Source organism: Lepidochelys kempii, chromosome 5 (assembly GCF_965140285.1).
Source record: "Lepidochelys kempii isolate rLepKem1 chromosome 5, rLepKem1.hap1, whole genome shotgun sequence".
Taxonomy (NCBI): Eukaryota; Metazoa; Chordata; order Testudines; family Cheloniidae; genus Lepidochelys; species Lepidochelys kempii.
The window spans coordinates 24,337,410-24,359,679 of NC_136384.1; the positions used below are offsets into that span (position 1 = coordinate 24,337,410).

General features: G+C 43.1%; 1 protein-coding gene across 1 annotated transcript in view; it reads right to left on the minus strand.

Moving 5' to 3' along the window:
• Positions 1 to 22,270, minus strand: part of ADAMTS12 (ADAM metallopeptidase with thrombospondin type 1 motif 12) — a 323,221-nt gene that overhangs the window by 232,386 nt on the left and 68,565 nt on the right. The window lies entirely within an intron of this gene.

Genomic DNA, 22,270 nt, shown 5'->3' on the forward strand with positions numbered 1-22,270 from the left:
TCCAGTAAAGTCACAAGAATTCACTCCTTCCAGAGTTACATCAAAGTCCAAAGGAAAACACCAAAGTCAGTCCTCTGCCCTGGACCCTTGCCAGGCAGAGCCCTTCATCTAAGGGTCTGTCCCCATCCCCAACATTCTTTAGTCTTTTTGTTGACTCCAACTTCCAGTCCTCCTAGTTTCCAATCAATCCTTTCTCCATCTACTGGTACAGAGATAGCTATACACCTCAAGAAGAGGCAGAATAGGAGGACCCTGCACACATCTTTCCATCATTTCCCACCCATGGGACTCTACGTAGTTGGGCTATCAGCCCCTGTAACACGAACGGACCTGTCTTTCTTTCCTGGCACCCCTTCCTATGGGATCAGCCTGGCCCCTTGCTAGCCTCTGCTCATTAATAAGCCCTCTGCTTATCTCCAGGTCCAACCACAGGCTGCTCTTACATCTTCCAGAAGGCCACTGTGATTCGTAATCACATGCTCGCCCTTGTCACATGGCCCCTTACATACCTTCCCTTCACCCGGAGAGGCACGTTAGATGAGCACAGGTGAGAGTGAGCCCCAGCCCCCTGAACGGGCCATCCTGCAACACCCTCATTTTCTGCTTTCTGTATAACTGCACTTTCTCAGTGTAGCAACAGAGTTTAAAATGAAAGAGAGTGCAGGGAATCACCACTCCCTCTCTATAGGCAGAGAGCACATTGCACTCCTCCCCCTGGATCAAGGAAGCACAGCTGCCCCAGAGTTCCCTCTCCTTACTGGCTCACAAGACAATGACCCACAATGGGTCTGAGCAACAGAAGAAGTTGGTGCCTGGTTGAGGAGTTTCTAGGGCTCCCAGAGGCAGCAGCTGCCCTCAGGACAGAAGGGGTTCCCCACCTGAGAGTCCCTCATCCACCCTCTCTCTAAAGGAAGACCTGTCCCCCTTCCACCCCTCTTGGAAGAGTGCAGCAAAGGGAGATCATCAGACCCTGAGCTTCTTCACTCTGCAAAAGCTTGATCAGCTCCAACATGCAAGAAGAAAAGGAGTACTTGTGGCACCTTAGAGACTAACCAATTTATTTGAGCATGAGCTTTCGTGAGCTGGTTAGTCTCTAAGGTGCCACAAGTACTCCTTTTCTTTTTGCGAATACAGACTAACACGGCTGTTACTCTGAAACATGCAAGAAGGATTTGAGAGGCAGGGCTGATCTAGACTGGACTACACAGATCCATCAGTTGACCCCTGACAACCTCACCCCAACAACACACACAGGTAGAGAGGAGTAGATAGAATTGCAGGATCTGCTTTAGGCTTCAGTGGTAGTTTTTGAGCCAGTGTACTGCAACTGTCCAGTCTGGGGGCAAGATTTCTTTCCTCCTTCCTCTCAACCTCTCAAATCCCTGGTGGTGCATAGGGAATGAGACTTGCCCACTAATGAAGATCACCACTTTGAAGGGGGTGTGCCATTGCCTACCATAACTTGCCACATCAAGATGGTCTTCCATCCAGCCCTAGCACTAATTACCTCAGTCTGTTATTAGTTTACCATTCTCCCAACATTTTTGCACAAGAGATCTTCCTAGCTCTTGCTACGTCCTGAAGGCTAATGATGGGGTAAATGGTGATTCCGGTAAAAAAACATCCATCATAGCTTGTCATCACTGTGCCGGTGACAGTTTCTGCTCAGCGCAAACAAGAAAAATGATGGCTTCTGCTTAGTAGTAGTAGATTGCAAGATACTTTACTTGATTCCCCTGGTGCTGCAAACAAACAGCTCTATTCCTTCTGCATTACGTGGCATGCTGACAAAGCCATGCTGGAATTGCTGCTTGCTGCATTGTTTGCACTGGGGAGGAATGAAGGAGGAGGCAAGTGGTGAAAAAAAAATAAGTGAGCAAATAACTTACTAAACTGGAGAATGCATTCCCCAGCTGAGGCCAACTACAGAGTGTTAAGATATAAACCAAAGAATGTAACGCAAACTGGACAACATACAACACATCCTATTTTGTACTGTTTGCCAAAGGATATCTTTAAAAAAGGATTGAGGATAAAATATGAATAGGGGAAATGAGAGAAAAAAATAAAATTGCAAGGGACAGAATAAAATGTAGTAACAAAATTTTGAGAACAAAGAAAAAGATGACAGGACATAAAACTGTAAGCTCTTTGGGGCATGGACCGTCTTCATTATAGAGTGTACAGCTCCTAGCGTGATGGCACTCAAGGCACTAACACAATACAAATAATAAACAACAAGACAGACAGGTTTTAGGTAAACTTCTGCTTGTCTCAGGCAAATAAAATGTCACTCATTTTATTTTCCCCTTCATTATTCCCCTCATGGTAAGGGTGGATTAATAGATTTGGGGCTTTGCTGACACAATCTCATAACAATTGTGCAAAGCTATCTTAAACTACAAAATACGGATCCAAATCACAAACACCTCAAAGATCAGATCTTTTCAAATCCAGCATGTATCCAGTGATTTTAGTTTATTGTTCATTTATGGTCTGATTTTATAATTAACTAACATGTTATGTCATGTACAATCATTATATGTTAAATAGGGTTAAATTGTAGGATTATAGAAGTATAAGATTAATTAATAGTTAGAAAGGATAATTATGTATTATGTATCTAAGTGAAACGCAAGACCTACAGGTTGAGGCCTATAAGACGTTAGCTTAGCCGTACTAGGCCACAGAGTTAAGAAATGCTTGACATAAGTAAGTAACTGAAGAATGATCTTATGCCACAAGATTACGGGAAAAGATGTACCCATGGGTGATATTGCAAAAAATTAACGGTAAGAGTAATTTTTTGCTTACAAGATACCCAGTAGTTACATTTTTCTAACACATGCCCTACCCTCAGGGTGGCGCTATATGCATAAATGCTAATGAGGTATAGTCAGAATCACATTATAAAAAGAGGGTGCCCAGATTAGGAAAATTGAGCTCCCTATGGGAAACTCCAGCAGGAACAATTGCTCTATTGATAATCAATCCATGAGAGACTCATTAGATCCTAACACTATCTAGGAGGATGTGAGTATAACTATATTTGTAACTTGTGCATAGATCTGTATAAAATTTCTATATGCTTGGGTAATCATAACTTTAACAAAACTTGTGAAACAGACTAAACCTTGTACTTGGGAAATGTGCATGTGGTCACTACCTTTGGATTTTTATGTGCGCCTAGAGACTAAATCTGAAACAAGTAGCAGATGTGACTTTCACTCCGTCAAGCTTGAAACTGTAGCCACTGTAGAGCCAAACCAACACTACAAAATTCACTTTAAATAAAATAAAAGGCTACAAGCATTTGGGTTTGAGTCACTTTAAAGATATAGACTGCCTGAAAAGTCTGGATCTAGCTCTGGCCACGGATTTCAAACACCCACAAAGTTTGGGTATGCTTGGATCGAGGATTTTGGTTCTGATCCATTTCTATTGTTTTAGGAGCTGTGAGAAACTTTATTACACATCCTGTAAAGATGCCAAACTCATCTGGATTTGTGTATGCCAAGGGGCACCAAAATGATGAGAAACCTCTCAACTGAGCCTGAGATGATTTATGCTTTTGCATCAAAGTCACAGAAAACTCAGTTCGTTCAAACTTAAGCCTCACCTCAAAGTTTTGAGGGAGTGAATACCGATGAACTGAAACAAACGAAAGGATGGCACAAACACCATGAACTAAATAACTTCCTTTTGCTAAGATTAACATAATAGCCCTACCATTAATCATTATTCCAAACCCTTTCTGCTAGGCTACAAGCTGATCTGCTGAAATACTGAGTTCCTCCTGTGAGGTGCTGAATGCCTTCAGTTCCTATTGAATTGAATGGGAGCTCAAAGCATAGGACACCTTGTGGAATTAGGCCCAGAGTAAATTTAATTCTTCTTGAGTCACCAGCCACACAACAGAAGATTAGATCAGGTGGGCGTACTGGCCTGCTGGGCAAGAATGACAAGTACTGCTTATCAACCATGAACTCCAATTATATAGAGAGAATAACAACATCTCAGATTCAATGATTTTCCTACAGTATACATCATTGTCTTGGTGAGAAAATAATACAGTGTGCTGAATGCAACATAGGGCAAGCACAAGAGACATCCTGTTCACTTAAATTCTGCCACTATGTGCGCACTTGTGGTAGAGGAATTTTTCTCAATGGCTAATCTATAAAACTTCAGGACAAGTTTGTGCTGTTGTTGTGCATAATATCTCTCACACATGCATACACTTCCCCCACCCACCCCATGAAGTCCTGGCTATCCAAAACAATAGGGTATTTATTTGCAAAATTATGTCATTTTGGAAGGGTGGGGAGATGTATTTTTCCTTAACATGATGACACATTTTCCTTCGGTTGAAGGAACGTGGCTGTCTTTTCTCCTCCCTCAAGAAAAATTGAGTTTTGCCTTCACAAGTGGTATGTTTTTTTTTAATTGCTGAGCCGGATTTTCAGAGGCACTGAGCTACTGCAGGTCACACTGACTTCAAATGGAGTTATCAGTGCTCAGCACTTCTGAAAATCAGACCCGTTGTCTTTCCAGGAGACATGTTGCTCTTCATGAGAAATAGATTCCAGGGGCAGGGGTGAACATACACAAAAGTACAGACTTCTGCCTTTGAGCAGCTAAGATGGGGACTATTCTCAGATAAAAGCTGCCTTTATGAAGACATGATGGTGCTTTTGTAGGAAAATATTAGTGGATTTAATGGAAGACGAGCTTACCTAAGGCCCAATGCTACAAGGTGCTAAGCATCCTCAACTCCCATTGAACAAGATTCTCACTAGACTTGGAGTAGTGAAACAAAATCACAGATCAGGGAAATTAAAAGGCCTAATCTTGCAACCCTTTATCAGAGGAATAGTGCTACTGAAGTCAACAGCAACTAATTACATGTGGGAAGAGGAGTGGTTAGGAGCCATCATGCCGGCTCAAAACCATGTATGATCCCCATCCAGGGGGCAGATCCAGCTTTAGGGCCACCTGACAATCAGTGATGGGGAAACATTGCTTTTTGGGGCAGGGAATATGCTTGGTTCTGTTTATACAGCACCTAGCAAAACAGAGCCCTGATTCATAACTTATATACCCCTATGAGCTACTGTAAGACACATAATAATACAGACTTGGCCAGAATGCTATGGATTCCCCCTTATAATGAAGAGAAAAATAAAAGGCTATACATACTAGATGAGATCATCCCTGGTGTAACTTCACTGACTTAAACAGAATTTAATATGGACTGTTATGTTCACAGCATACCCACAAGGAAGTTAGATAAAAACAGAGAATACTCTTGCTGGAAGGCACCAATGTACACCTTCATTTCTTAGAATCCAGAACCCTAACACATAAGAACCAAAAAAGAGAAATAGAGGAAGCAGGCTGATCCCTAAGACAGAGGCACAACTCACCCCACCTGATTCCTGGCTGACTTTTTGCAGACCGACTGTTGAAGACCCAGATCTCATACTCCACTACATGGCCCCCTAATCGGCAAGCAGAACCAGGAAACACCTTACACTTAAAGTGATAGCTTGTAATTTTAATACAGTTTTTAATACACCACAGGGACAAATTTAACCACTTATGTCCTAACAAGCCTTGTGTGTGGTCAGAGTGAAGAATTTACAAAGAAAACTAATTGGTGAATACTTATGAATGCATTAGCAAAAATCAGGATGGATTCACCAGTGATTCGCAATTCCTCCCCCGCTAAAAGGGATACATTCACAACAAACATTATTTGCAATAAATAATTCATACAGTGCTAGTTATTGTTAAATGCTCAGAGGTTTAACTAAGATATTAAAGTTTGGGAACTTTAAAATTTTGCAGCGGAAATCCTTCGAGATGGGAGGAGAAAGTGTGACATTGACAGTTGCATATTCTTTTTTAAAAAAGACTCCATCAAAGGAATACACTGCACCATGACAGAGCCAAATGTTGCCTTTAACTTTTCGTTTTTAGCTACGCTGTAACGTTATTGAACTGTATCCAACTTTTATTTGCCTGGTGATGACCTTAACAGAAGCCCACAGATCCAAGATGGCATCACACCTTACAGAACCTAGGTATCTAATGAACCAATGGGCAATACCACTATCAAACTCTACAACTACGCAATGCAGGGCCAGAGTTCACATTAGGCACAGCAGGCACGTGCCTCGGGGTGTCAGCATTCTAGGGGCACCTCAAAATTCAAATGTTGCTGCTCCCGGGTTCCACCGGGGGCAGGGCCAGCTGAGGGGGAGACGGCCCCACAGAGCCCTGCTGGAGCGCTCCTCGCTCAGCCCAGTGGACAGTCACCTCCCAGCAGGGCCGGTGAGTGCAACCAGGGGGCAGGCCATAGGAGAGTGGGTTTGTGGGGCGCTGTGGACAGTGAGGAGTGGGAGGTGCTGAGCAGTGGGGGAGGTCTGTGTGTGTTGGGGCACTGGGGGTCTGTGTGGGGCACTAGGTAAGATTGCACAGGAGGTCTGTAGCAAGACTGGGAACAGAACCTAGGTCTCCTGACTAGAGCTGGTCAGGCAATGAGGTTTTTTTTCCCTGAGAAAAAAAATGTGATGTAAATTAAAACTTTTCATTTTCATCTTTTTTTTTTTTTTTGCAAAAACCAAAATGTTTTGGTTTTTGACAGCCAAAAGCGGATTTTTTTTTTGTTTAAAACCCAAAAATTTTCAGTCATTGAAAACTGAAAATACTTTTGATTTTTGGTGTTTCAACAAAATCATAAAAATTCTTGAAAAAAAAGGGGAGAAATTTGGGCAGAAGTTTCCATTTAATCAAAAACCCAATTTTTTGTCCAAAAAAGTTTCAATGGAAAATTTTCAACTATATCTACTTCCAATCTACATAACCACAGCACCTTCCTTCATCCCTCCTAGTATTAATGAAAAGAGGAGAAAACACGGAATCCAATTCATCCCTGCTATAACTTCATTGACTTAAATAGATTTATTTGTAATAGGGACACATTTGACAACCTGTGTGCTACATGCAGATTCAAACTACAGTGAACAAGCCCCTGTAGACTCATATAGAAAATACAGGTTTTGGCCACTTGTCTTCCTTTTGTGTTACATTATTATGTGTGTGCTCTTATTCTGGGGCTTCTACTCACAGGCATTAAAATTGCCTGACAATTTTTTCTGTAAGAACATTGTGACATTTGGGAAAAAAGTAAAGAACTTAGATGAAGGGCACATTAGTGGTAGATTCCATCCTCCAAAATAATCATTTCCTTTAAAATACAAAGGATCTTTAGTTTTTCCTTTTAAAATATACCCACTCCTGTCATCACTCCAACAGCACAACAGAGCCAAATCTTCCTGAGGCAGCATCAGAACAGCTGACATTTTATGGTGACGGCAGGTCCAATTTCTAAGCCTATCCTTTGCGTTTGCATTTCATTATGGGACCAGCTTCCAAACTGTGAAAAAGCTGAGTTGCTTTTGATTTGATTGATTTTAGTTCAATGCTGCCTTTAAGCATTTTTGGATTAAGCAGCACTCAGAAATACTTGTGAACATAAGATATGTTTACATAGTAGCTAGGTCACCTTCTTGCTCGCTGTCAGTTGTTGGAGGATTGTTCCTAAAACTCTGCCTCAAACTTCACTAATTATTTCCCAAAACCTTCAGCAAGTGGGAAGGTTTATTTGATTATGACAACGCCAAATGACGACATTTGTGAGGCAACAAGGGTGACGTGGAATTACCATTGGGTCCCACACCTTAAATATTTGTGTGATTCTTGGCCTTGGCCATGTAAAACACAGGAACCAGAGTTGACTTCCCAGAACTAGAGATACAAATTAGGTCTTGGAATAAAGGACAGAGTCAGTCTCTTAAAAATCAGGGATACAAGGGCTGAGCTACGACAAATGATCGACAGAGAGAATATAATTCAGAACAGAACTCTTAAAAACGGGCAAATTCTACATTAATTGTTGAAATTCAACATGTGTCATTTCAGACTAACAGCTGTGAGCCTTGTTTGCCTCTTTCTACTGGAAGTTTATAAATATGGATTAGCAGTCATGCATGTAACATTTAACTCAAACTGTACTTCGTGAGAGGAGGTTGCTCTAAAACATCTGTAGAATACCTCCCTCCCACACACACACACACCCCTTCAACACGGATAACAATTAATAATCCCGTTGCAGGCTTGTTTGTAGAATTGCATAAACTTGTATGAAGTTAATAAGGTATATTCAAGTTTTAAATGCAGATTGTTTTTCTTTTCTAAGGTCCATATCCTGCAAACACTTAAGTCCAATCATAACTTCACTTCAGTGGGACTAGTCACATGACCAAAGTTATACACCTACTTAAGTGTTTGCAGGATCGGAACCTAAATATGATATTTTACATCAGGGATCGGCAACCTTTGGCACACAGCCTGTCAGGGAAATCCGCTGGTGGCCCGGGACGGTTTGTTTACCTGCAGCATCCGGAGGTTCGGCCGATCGCAGCTCCCACTGACAGCAGTTCAACGTTCAAGGCCAATGAGGGCTATGGGAAGTGGCGTGGGCCAAGGGATATGCTGGCTGCCGCTTCCCGCAGCCCCCATTGGCCTGGAACAGCAAACCGTGGCCAATGGGAGCTGAGATCAGCCAAACCTGCAGATGTTGCAGGTAAACAAACCATCCCGGCCCTCCAGCGGATTTCCCTGATGGGCCACGTGCCAAAGGCTGCCAATCCCTGTTATACATACTTTTATAAAGTCACACTATATGAAATATTCTAGATTAAAGCCTTTCCCCATATCACATTCAAGTTATTTTAATTAACAATTAGAAAATGTAAAAAAGGAAAATTCTTTCCATTAACACCCCCTGCCAGGAAAATCCATTCCATTCACCTCTTCCTATAATGATAGTCCATCTTACAATGTTATTTTCTCCAAATATATCATTATTCACATTCTTGTAGAACGCACACTGTGCTAAGCACAGACCATCTCCACAGGGGAAAAAGAACAAGCAGAAGACGAAAGTATGAGAGAGAGAATTTTAAAGAAAAAAACATTAGGCAGGCATGTAAAAAACAATAGAATACTTAGTTTGGAGGGAGAAAAAATGATGAGAAAAAAAAATCCCAAAAGTATATAGAAGAAAAAGTTGAATTGAAGAAAGCTGTCTGAAAAATTCTGAAGAATTTTCTCTCAGGTCTTGTCAAAATTTTGACATTTTCTTACTGTCCCTCCTAATGAATATGAAGTTGTAAGCATGTGCAGAGAGGAACTAGTTCCTTTCAAATTGAGAGTTTTAGAATAAATGCTGTGCATTTCTACTATAACAATACTGTTTATTGGTTTGGTAATCAGCTTTGCAGCATGGATACTTTGGCATAGTGTGTAACAGATGAAGCAAGCCAGAGCTGACCTGCTTTGCTTTCAGTAACAAATAGCATGCCATTAGGGGCCATGTTTCTATACTTCTGTATGCACAGTGAGATTCCCCAAATTCTGAGATCAGCCAATTCCTGCATGTAAATATTTACCACAAAGTCCAAGAATAAATATACTGGATGAACTTTTGCTAGCTCCCTGCAGACAAGAATGCATCTGTACTATTTTAACCATTTTGTTAAATTAAGCTAAGGTGTGGAAGGCTTTAGAGTCAGAATAGATGAAGCGACCATTATTTGAACTTATAATTATTGTAAGACATCAAAAATATCACAGACACTTTTAGCTTTAATAAGTTATTTTAGGGAGTAAAAAACTGAAGAAACTTCTGCCCAAACAATCATGAATTCTATTTTTCTGTATACAACACTGAAAAATCAGTCAAAAGCTGTGTATATTCTTGGTGTATACTTTCCTGTTCTATCCATACAGCAATGATTTACCCACCCTGCTGTCTGAAATCAGGCTCTTGCTTTAATTAATAGGGGTATGATCCCCCTTTCCAGACTTTTCTGCCTGATTCTGAAGGCGTAAACCATCAATGCACATGAACCCCTGCATCTGCACAGATGAGCAATGAAAGGGGCAGGGATCCAAAAGTGCAAGCAGTTTGCAGAAATGGGGCCAAAATGTAACTGACACAAGCACAAGAATTTGATCTTATTTCCTGTCTACAAAACCAAGAACATACCATTAGATAAGAAAATATCGTGGCTGTTATTTTCACTCTCTTATTGTTTGGTGTGGAGTCCATTGGAATGTTTCTACTTTTGTTTTTTAAAAGCAGAAATCCAAGAGGTGAAATGTCACCAAGACAGAGAGGAAATCTTGATAATATGCTGTACAAATAGCAATGGTTGAGAACATGACAATAGCTCTGATTCTGCTGTCGCTGACCTAAACCAAAATCCACTAATGCTTGCATTTGTTCAGGCCAATTTCCACAGAGACTTATTTGCCTGTAAATTAGATGAGATCCCAAGAAACAACAGAAAAGCCCTGCTTTGCATAGATAAGAGGAACTACAAAGGGGTGCCCTACTGGAAGAGACTGAAATCATACTTAAGGCATTTTGGATTTGGCGGGGAGGAGAGAGGGAAGCGATTGAGATAGGAGGACACCATATATAGAGCTGGTGGGAAAACGGATTTCTCCCCCCTCCCCATCCCCCAACACACATACACACAGAATTTTCTGCAGGAAAAATCTCTCTTAAAACTTTAGCCAAAAAAAATTTATTCCCTATGAAAAATTTCTAAATGCAACGACAAAAACTGTTACTTCATTTGGAAGATACATTTCGAAATGAAAACATTTTTTGTGTGGACTTCAAATGACATTTTGTTGTGTTTTTAAATAAATATTTCTTTTAAAAAAAACTTTTAGGTCCCCAACTGCCCTTTTAGCCTCCCCCCCTTTTTTTTCTCTTGGAAAAAGAGGGAAAGGTTAAAAGAAGTGTGGCAGAATGGGAAAACCTCACTTTCTTTACCTTTTGCTTGTTTGTGGTAATTGTAAAAGGTGTGAAAAGTGGGGTTTTTCCCACTTTCTGACTGTTGTCTAAATTTTGCCAGTTGGAACACAGTGTATTGGAAAGTAGAGGTAAAAAACTGTTTTTAAACAAAAACTAATTTTGGGGGGCAATGAGGTATGAAATTTTTAAAATGAAAAGTTTCAATAACTGAAAAAAATTTCCCACAAAAATTCATTTTCAATTAAACTCTATTTTCTGACAGAAAACTTTTTGTTGGCAACATTTTAACCAGCTGTACCCGGAGCTATATAAATTTGGATTTAGATTGTGAGGAAAATGAAAACCATGGAGTAAAATAAGAAGCACGTTCCTGAAGTGCAAAGAGACAACCAAACAGAAAAAGATGGTAAATAATATCACTGTTTACCTCTTATGTCAATCAACTGAATAAAATAAATTAAAATCAATAATGATAAAAGAGTATATTCTTCTCTAAAGCTTATCAAATCTCCTAGGACTATCACTGTGTATTTAACCTGAGGGTTTCTACTATTTGTAGGAAAGAGATCAAACATCTCAAATTATCTAAAACAAAATTAAATTTAAAAAAGGCTTAGGCTAATATCATTGTATTAAAATGACAAACCTTCATACTACTCTATTTATATTGCTAATGCTGAAGGAACATATTTATTTCAAATTATCTTTGATACAATGTTAAACTGAGGACTTTAGCTAAGGATGTCCATTCTCCAAAAAAAGAGATAATGACACAATGAGATTCCACTAAAGTAAATGGAGTTACTCAGGTGCAACTGAGTAGAATTTAGCTTGGAATGATTTCCTCTGAGTAATCAGTAGTGTGGAACAGATTTGGAGTAGTGTGGAACAGATTCAGAGCAATGTGAGTGGGAGTCCCTTCTCCTCCAGTGCAAGTTGGATTAGTGGAAATTCCACAGATGTGTATCAAAAAGAGACAACAGGTGGGCTGGGCAGAGCATGGGAGAGATCTGAAACTCATTGGTGTTTGGATGCCGAAAGGCTGGTCTACACCGGAAACTTACATCACAGTACACCTCTCAAGAGTATGAAAAATCCACACCCCTGAGCGACATAGCTATACCGACTTAATCCCCAGTGTAGACAGCGTAGGCCAATGGAAGAATTCTTCCCTCGACCTACCTGCCGCCTCTCAGGGCGGTGGCTTACTCACACCCACAGGAGAACCTCTACCGTCGGTGTAGGTAGTGTCTACACTGAAGCACTACAGCAGCACAGCTGTTCTGCTTTGTGCCTTTGAAAATCTCCCTTCAGAGCTCCTTTAACCCTGGTCTACACTAGAATATTAGGTCAGTTTAACTATGTTGGTCAGGGGTGTGAAAAAATCCACACCCCAGAGAGCATAGTTAAACCAACCCAAGTCCCCATGTAGACAGCACTAGGCTGACAAAATAATTCTTCTGTTGACCTAGCTACTACCTCTCAGGGAGGTGGATTACCTATGTCAATGGGAGAAGTGCTGCATTGGTGCAGCTTTGCTGCCGTAGCATTTTCAGTGTGGACAAGCCCTTAGTGTTTTGGACTTAATTAACTGAATGCTGAGTAGGAAAAGACAGGTGGATTCTTAAATGACAGGGTGTTGGTTCCATAACATTTCCTAATTTGAATTTTGGGTTATTTGTTTACATTTTCCCTTTATAATATTTGGATTATAACGTACAACAAAAACAGAAATAAAGCACTGCCTGCCTTATGGCCAGGAAAAGTTACATGCACCAAACTATATTTCTAAGCTTCAAACTGGCCAACAGAACAGGATTATCAGCCTTAACATTTGTAAACAAGTGTTTGACACTATTGAATTTCTCCTTTTTGGGTTGCAAATTCACAACAGCGAAGGCTCATTGTGATCAAAATGTCATGTATATCACATTTCTGTTCTGCCTGAAAGCCAGCCCATCAATGGAAGTGACTGGGTTTGCTTTATTTCAGCAGGCTATGGAGTTAAAATCAGCAGATCCAGGCAGGAAATGTGATACTGAGCTAAATGTATGTGTGGTTTAATTTCACTGACTTTAAAACAGCAATACAGGAATGAATTTGGCTCATAGTCTCTGGACATCTGGCACCTGGGAGCAAAAAAGTGTCAGAACACTGTTCTTCTATTGCCCTGCCCTATTTTCTTTAGGGAGAAATACACTAGCTAGCATGCCTTCTTGCTTTTTCTTAGTAAATCTAGAGCTAAGGTACAAGATTTATAATCTTGGAAATGAAGGAGGGGTTTGGAGTGGATGTCTGATGTGGCGGGCTGAGGGTGTTGTTGCTGTTGCTGGGTTTTTTTGTTTACTTATTTGTGTGTTTTGTTCTTTTGTATCCAAAGAATAGATACAACATGGATAGTGACACCAGCTGATCAGTACAGAACAAGTTGCAATGTATTTCAATCCCGTCCTGGAAGGACATCGATGGGAGACAAGGTGCTTCAGTCTCCAAGCCCTTTTCAATACGTGGCCTCTATAAGGAGTACCAAAGGGTGCCAGACTCTGCTTTTTGTGTCAATGATGGGTTTTTAGGCTGTTCCGTCTGAGGTCTCCACTGTGGGTCAGCTCTGGCAAGACAGAACCTGAGACAGCAATCCAGCTACACTAATTTCTACGCATGGCTTCTTGCAAGTTTTCTTAATCCTCTCTCTCCATTTTATATTAGTATGATCAAATCTACTGGGTAGTTTCTAGTGAGGAATTTTCCTGCACATTCCATTTTTATCTATGTCTCATGTGCTGTAAGATTTTAGCCATTAAGTGCTCATTAATGTTATAAGTACAATTCTCTTTGACTGCATTATACTCTAAGGATGTATCCCCCTCAGCATCTCCCAGAGGCAAACTGCCCTGAAAGAGAGTCTATGTATATGGTTGTCAAGGTTCCTCCCCCACTCTGAATTCTACGGTACAGATGTGGGGACCTGCATGAAAAACCTCCTAAGCTTATCTTTACCAGCTTAGGTCAAAACTTCCCCAAGGTACAAAATATTCCACCCGTTGTCCTTGGATTGGCCGCTACCACCACCAAACTAATACTGGTTACTGGGGAAGAGCTGTTTGAACACGTCTTTCCCCCCAAAATACTTCCCAAAACCTTGCACCCCACTTCCTGGACAAGGTTTGGTAAAAAGCCTCACCAATTTGCCTAGGTGACTACAGACCCAGACCCTTGGATCTTAAGAACAATGAACAATCCTCCCAACACTTGCACCCTCCTTTTCCTGGGAAATGTTGGATAAAAAGCCTCACCGATTTGCATAGGTGACCACAGACCCAAACCCTTGGATCTGAGAACAATGAAAAAGCATTCAGTTTTCTTACAAGAAGACTTTTAATAAAAAAAATAGAAGTAAATAGAAATAAAGAAATCCCCCCTGTAAAATCAGGATGGTAGATACCTTACAGGGTAATTAGATTCAAAACATAGAGAACCCCTCTAGGCAAAACCTTAAGTTACAAAAAAGATACACAGACAGAAATAGTTATTCTATTCAGCACAGTTCTTTTCTCAGCCATTTAAAGAAATCATAATCTAACACGTACCTAGCTAGATTACTTACTAAAAGTTTTAAGACTCCATTCCTGGTCTATCACCGGCAAAGACAGAATATAGACAGACACAGACCCTTTGTTTCTCTCCCTCCTCCCAGCTTTTGAAAGTATCTTGTCTCCTCATTGGTCATTTTGGTCAGGTGCCAGTGAGGTTACCTTTAGCTTCTTAACCCTTTACAGGTGAGAGGATTTTTTTCTCTGACCAGGAGGGATTTTAAAGGGGTTTACCCTTCCCTTTATATTTATGACAATGGTGGAGAAAGCTGATCGTATGCTCAGCTAATGAGGCAGAACTAGCTCCAGCAGGGAAGCATATTAATAACAAACCCCCAGGGCACACTGAAATTATTCTCAATCCACCACCACTAAGGAAACTGGTACAATTCAGCAATGCTCATTTACATATTTTTAGAGGAAGTACAAGAATCAACTAGGACCACCAGTTTTCTTAAATGCCCCTTCTCAGCTAACCCCACCGGGAGGCACCTGCCATACATCTCCTCCCCCATGGCTCCCTTCCAACAAGGCTGCTCTGCCTCCCTCTTCCTGCACTCCACAAAGGAGCCCATCATCCACATTCTTTCCATTTCCCTGCTATTTAAAAGGAGAAAAACCTGTTTTATTGCCAGAGGTGATGGTTTAGGGAATCTATGTACAATTTATGAATTCTGTTTCCCATTATGAACTCTCCATAGGTATCTATATCAAACTCATAGATTCATAGATATTTAGGTCAGAAGGGACCATTCTGATCATCTAGTCTGACCTCCTGCACAACGCAGGCCACAGAATTTCACCCACCACTCCTACAAAAAAAATCTCACACCTATATCTGTGCTATTGAAGTCCTCAAATCATAGTTTAAAGACTTCAAGGAGCAGAGAATCCAGCAAGTGACCCGTGCCCCATGCTACAGAGGAAGGCGAAAAACTCCATTCTGATAGTGAGGTAGGGCTGTGCCTTCTTTTTTCCCCCTCTATCTTGGACTGAAATTCCAAGGGGTATTGACACAGGGATCACAATGGAGGGTTATCTAACCTTGATGGGCTTCTATTCAAATGACTGGCACCCTAGGTCAGTGAGCTGGCTACCACCCAGAAGAGCTAGTCTACCCAGGTAGGCTGGTAACTAAGCAACTGATCACATGATAGGGGTTTTGACTAGGTAGCTCACCTCACAATGGGGACTGGAAGTCTTTGAAAGGAAGGTGCTCTCAGCTGCCATTTTAGAGAGGGAGAAAAGAGACCAGAAGGTTGAGGTGAACAGGAAGAAAGAAGAAGGAGAGGGGCTTCAGCAGAATCCTGGACTCCCTGAATAGACACAGACCAAATCCCAAAGAGCTCTGGGAATGCTGAGGAAACTGAGGCAAGCATTTGCTTGCCATCTATGTTGTTTTCCCACAAATCTGTACATCTCTTATGCTGCCTATGACTAAAGTGTGATTGGTTCAGAATTTCTTTTGCAAAGTCTGTGCTCTTGCTTCAGCTACCATCAAGAAGGCTGAGGTGTTTTGCTTCAGTCTTCACTACAAAAGTAAATTGTGACCAAATACTTAACACAATTAACATTCACAACAAGGTGGAAGGAACACAAGTCAAAATACAGAAAGAACAGGTTAAAAATATTCAGATAAGTTTAGGGTTGCCAACTTTTTAATCACACAAAACCAAACACCCTAGCTCCACCCCTTCTCCGAGGCCCTGCCCCCGTCCCACCTCCTGCTCACTACATTCCCCCCTCCCTCAGTGGCTTGCTCTCCCCCACCCTCACTCACTGGGCTGGGGCAGGGGGTTGGGATGTGGGTTCTAATTAGGGGTGCAGGCTCCAGGGTGGAGCCAGAAATGAGGGGTTCAGGGTACAGAAGGGGGCTCCAGGCTGGGGCAGGGAGTTGGGGTGCAAGAGGGGGAGAGGGTTCTGGGGTGGGGCTAAGGATGAGGGGTTTGGGGTGCAGGAGGGGGCTCCAGGCTGGGGCCGAGGGATTCAGAATGTGGGGGGGGGATGCAGGTTGAGGCAGGGGGGTGGGGTGCAAGAGGGGGTGTGGGCTCTGGGCTGGGGTACAGGTTCTGGGGTCAGGCCAGGGATAATGGATTTGGGGTGCAGGAGGGGGCTTCAGGCTGGGGGTTGGGGCCAAGGGATTCGGAATGCGGGAGGGGGCTGCGTGTTGAGGCAGGGGTAGAGGTGCAGGAGGGGGTACAGGTTCTGGGATGTGGGTGCGGGCTCTGGGTCTGGGGATGAGAGATTTGGGGTGGAAGAGGGTGCTCCAGGTTTGGGGGGAATGAGGGCTGGGACGGACGGCTGAGGTTCAGGATTGGGGTGCGGACTTACCTCAGGCAGCTTCCGGTCAGCAGCGCAGTGGGGCTAAGGCAGACTCCTTGCCTCTCCTGGCTCTATGCTGCACCCCAGAAGTGGCCAGCAGGTCCGGTTCCTAGGCAGGGTGGGCAGCAGGCTCTGCGTGTTGCTCTTGCCCAGAGGCACTGCCCCCCAGCTCCCATTAGCCGTGGTTCCTAGCTAATAGAAGTGCAGAGCCAGTACTCGGGACAGGGGCAGTGCGTGGAGCCTTCCTCCCCCTGCCTAGAAGCTGGACCTGCTGGCCGCTTCTGGGGCACAGTGCGGCACCAGGACAGGTAAGGACTAACCTGCCTTAGCCCTGTAGCACCACCGACCTGACTTTTAACAGCCCAATCAGCGGTGCTGACCGGAGGAACCCTAGATATATTAGATCAGGGGTGGGCAAACTTTTTGGCCCGAGCGCCACATCAGGGTGCAAAACTGTATGGAAGGCCGGGTAGGGAAGGCTGTGCCTCCCCAAACAGCCTGGCCCCTGCCCCCTCTTCGCCCCCTTCAACTTCCCGCCCCCTGACTGCCCCCCTCAGAACTCCCCACCCATCCAATCCCCCCTGCTCCTTGTCCCCTGACTGCCCTCTCCCGGGACCCCCGCCCCAACTGCCCCCCAGGACCGCCCCCCATCCAACCCCCCTCACTCCCTGTCCCCTGACTGCCCCCCCCAGAACCTCTGCCCTATCCAACCGCCCCCCAGAACCCAACCTCCTGACCGCCTCAAACCTCCACCCCATCCAACTGCCCGCTGCTCCCTGTCCCCTGACCGCCCCCCCCAGAACCTCCGCCCCATCCATTCGCCCCCTGCTCCCTGTCCCCTGACTTCCCCCCAGGACCCCCTTCCCCTTATCCAATCCCCCGGCCCTGGCCCCCTTACCATGCCGCTCAGAGCAGCACGTCTGGCCGCCGCGCCACAGCCAGACATGCTGCCATGCTGCCCTGCATGAGCGGGCAGCCCAGCCACCCAGAGTGCTGCCCGCATGGCAGCATGGCTGCAAGGAGAGGGGGGACAGTGGGGGAGGGGCCGGGGGCTAGCTTCCTGGGCCAGGAGCTCAGGAGCTGGGCAGGACAGTCCCGTGGGCCGGATGTGGCCCGCGGGCCATAGTTTGCCCACCTCTGTGTTAGATGTATTCAAGTCAGCAGGCTCTAATGAAATTAACCCTGTGTATCTTAAGGAAGAAGCTGAAGCAATCTCAGCACCATTAAAAGCTATCTTTGAGAACTCGAAGTACAGGTGAGGTCCCAGAAGGCTGGAGAAAGGCAAACACAGCACCTATCTTTAAAAAAGGGGAACAAAGAGAACCTGAAAAATGATAGACCAGTCAGCTGAACTTCGATATCTAGAAAGATACTGGAACAAATTATTAAACAATCAGTCTGTGAGCAGCTAGAGGATAATGAAATTATAAATAATAGCCAGCATGGATTTGTCAAGAACCAATCTATCCAAACCAACCTAACTTCCTTCTTTGACAGGGCTACTGGCCTAGTGGATGGAGGGAGCTATAAATGTTACATATCTTGATTTTAGTAAGGCTTTTGACACAGTCCCACAAGACATTCTGATAAGATAACTATAGCAATTTCATTTACACCACATTTCCCTAAGGTGGGTGCAAAACTGTCTGAAAGACTGAACTCAAACAATAGTTTCCAAGGGGTTGCTATCAAACTGGTGGACCCTACCTAGTCAGGTCCAACAGGGGTTTGTCCTCTGCCTGGAACAATTCAATATTTTCATTAATGACTTGTACAATTGAGTGAAAAGTATGCTTTTAAATTTGCAGATGACACCAAACTGGGAAGGTTACTAGCACTTTGGAGGACAAGAGTAAAATTCAAAATGACCTTGACAAATTGGAGTACTCATCTGAAATCAATGAGATGAAATTCAATGAAGACAAGTACTACACTTGGGAAGGAAAAAAATCAAATGCACAACTACAAAATGGGGAATAAGTGGCTAGGCACCAGTACTGCTGAAAAGGATCTGAGGATTATATGAATCACAAATTGAATACAAGCCAACAATATGATGCAGCTGCAAAAAAAAAAAAAAAAAGCTGGCATCATTCCAGAATGTATTAAAAGAAGTAACTATCCCCCTCTACCTGGGGCACTGATAAGACCTCAGCTGGAGCACTCTGTCCAATTCTGGGTGCCACACTTTAGGAAAGATGTGGACAAATTGGGGAGTCCAAAGGAGAGCAACAAAAATGATCAAAAGTTTAGAAAACCTGACCTATGAAGGAAAGGGTAAAAATACTGAGCATTTTGAGTCTTGAGAAAAGAAAACTCGAGGGGAACCTGGTTATAGTTTTCAGATATGTGAAGGGCTGATATGAAGAGGAGAACAACTGATCACCATCCTTGTCTGTTGACGGCAGGATGGGAAGTAATGGGGCTTAATCTGCAGCAAGGGAGATTTAGATTAGATATTAGGAAAAAATTTCTAACGAACTGTTATAGGAATCTGGAATAGGTTTCCAAGAAAGGTTGTGGAATCCCCGTCACTAGAGGTTTTTAAGAACAGAACACTTGCCAGGGATAGTCTAGGTTAATTTAGGCCTGCCTCAGTAAAGTGGGCTGGATTAGATGGCCTCTTGAGGTCTATTTCAGCCCTATACTTTTATGATTCCATGACCATGAGTCCCTGAAGGGTTAAACTGTAAACCCGAGTGTCCACAAAGTAGAGCTCTGAGAAAGGAAGTTTTTAAACTCCTGGGGTGTCTTTAGAAGAGGCAGGGGGTCAGAACTGATCCTGGGATCCTGGGGCAGCTGGCCCATTTCCAGAAGGGGTACCAGACAGAATCTGTGCCAAGGGAGTATGCCAGAGAGGCCAAAGAAAGAGATGGTGACTGAAGTCTGCCTAGACAAAGGGGAGCTTAAAAGCACATGGGTCAGGATGTGGGTCCAAAGACAGCAGCCTGGTGAGTGTTAAGTACGGGGGACTTGATTAGTGTTGTGACACTGATGCCCTCAACTCAAGCACTCTGGCTACCTAAGAGACACCGCAGGCAAGAAGTGCCACATGCAATTGCAACCCACTGATGAGTGTGTGTTACAGGTTCCCATCTGTGTCTGATCCACAGAAGATGGGAGTTGTTACAGTACCAGTTAGGGAGTTCTAGCTCTTTAGCTCAACATGTAGCAGCTTATGGTTTTGGCTCTGGAGGTTCCTAATTCACCCTCTGGTGTATCAGCCAACACACAACCATACTACTTGCACATCCCTAGGACTAGCTCTGCTACTGAAGTAAAATGTTGCGTCTGGCAGAGCTTCAGTCTGCATTGAACCACGTGCTGGATGGAGAGGATAGTGAGGCATCACAGAAAACAGTCTGTGGTAGGTATAGACACCTGTCGGCTAGGATATGGATTGAGACTACCACTTGTTTTAAAGTACTCCCGCTCCAAACAACCAACAGCTTATTAGTCTTTCCTTATTTTTAAAGTGTAGCACCTCTTTTAAGGCAATATTTATCACTTACACTTTTCTTTTGCAGTGCTGTCAACTACAGTATTTTTACATTTCCTGAGGTGTTCAATTATGCCCATTAGTGGATACTGACTGCTATTTTTCCTGATAATTTAAAGTCAGGCTTCTCTGTGAAGAGAGAAAAGGATAAGGATTTCATAGGAGTCCTGCTGCTATGGAACAGTCTGTGGCAGGAAAGCACAGATGACGACTGAATTCTGCAAGATAGAAATGTACAATGAAGATAGATTGTATAATAATGCTGATCTGTAAACATGTGAGAGGGGCACTTGAATTCGCTCCTCCCAGACGTGTGTCTGAGTTAAAGTCTAGCCATTGGTTAGATGCAACTTTCAGGTCCCAAAGCAGACTGTCCCAGAAGGCTTGAGAAGCTGAAAGCATCCTGGCCCGACTGGTAAATGAACTGCATTTTTGCCTTGAGGTAAGGTATCTTATTAGTTCCTAGGGACACCATATACCATATATACAGCATTGTAAAAAGAGAAACTGATATGAACTCTGCTCTTAATTTCAATGCAGCCAGGATTTCATCCAAGAATTCCATCCTTTCAGTGATGCATCACTGATTTTGCTACTGGTAGCCCTCACAGTTCCTGATGCACAGTTAAAATCACAACATTCTGATTGCCATCTCACCTCCTTCCACCCTCTTCAATTCCAACCAGATTTTGAGCTATTTTGATAACCTTTCTATCCAAAACCTTCTAATGCCAGCTGTCAAATGGTACCAAACACAAATCTATTACCCTAGGAGTTCAAGGGTAACTGCTGCTAACACATAGGAACTAAAGGCAGTGGGCAGCAGGAATCAGCGGCCTCATATTACAGTCTCAGTCACCTAATTTATTAGCCATGGGGTTATATTTCCACATGTTATTGAATATGAACTTCACAGGTGTTTCACAAAACTTAAAGCATTTTTATATTTGTACCTCAGATTGTGATTCCCTTTCTCAACACACCATGAAAGGCCAATTGAGCCCCATGCTGCTGCTGTTAAAACAATCGTCTTCTGTTACCACATTCCGAAAGAACTACAGCAGCTCCTCTTGAGCATGGAGACGGGCACCGCTAGTGAAGTTAGCAGAGCACTCAAACAGGTCTCAGACTTTGTCTGAAAAAGCACAGGATCAAATATGTATATTTTTAATTTTGTGAAATGCCTGAAGCTTTACAAAGTCAACATTTGAAACTCAAAGAAATTGAGAAAAAAAATTAGGAGACATCCACACATTAAGGTCTAATGTTTCATGACTTGCCAAAGCAGAAACACAACTTAGTGGGCTAGTACAAATGCTTTCAGGGCCCATAATTTCTTCTAACCATCGGTTTGGGGCAGTGATCAGAAAGAAACATTTTCCACCAGCAGCTCCCATCAGCACCAACTCACCTGCATTGAAGAACCGGACTGAAGGTTGGGGAAGGCCTGCATTTAGGGAAAGGGAAAGGACAGTTTGTCTCTGCTTCAATTTCTTCTCCCCAGGGCCTGCTGTTTCATTCAGGATTGAAGCTAAATGCAGTTTAAGCTGAACAAAATGAAACTTTATTAAACCCTGTGCACTGCTCTGTCCCTGTGCTTCCAACTTAACTCCCCACATTCACTGTTTTCCTGGGTCCCAACAATAACATTCCCCCTTGGGAACATGGGCCCTCAGACTCCAGTTCCACTGAACATGATACATCTCTATTTTGAAAACATTTTAATATAAACATTAAAAACAAATAATTGACACCCAGACCTCATCACTGGGCTCTTTGGCCACATGTTGCTAGCACATAGGTGAGTTCAAGTCTCATCTATATCAGACTCAGCAGGTTACATAGCCTTTGAGATAGTTTGGTCTTCTCAGTAGGCAATCATACCAGGAGTGACCTCTCTGTCTCCCTGTCACTTGTCTCCAAGTCTAATAAACGCTTTCTCTGGGAAGTCTCCTCCCTCCC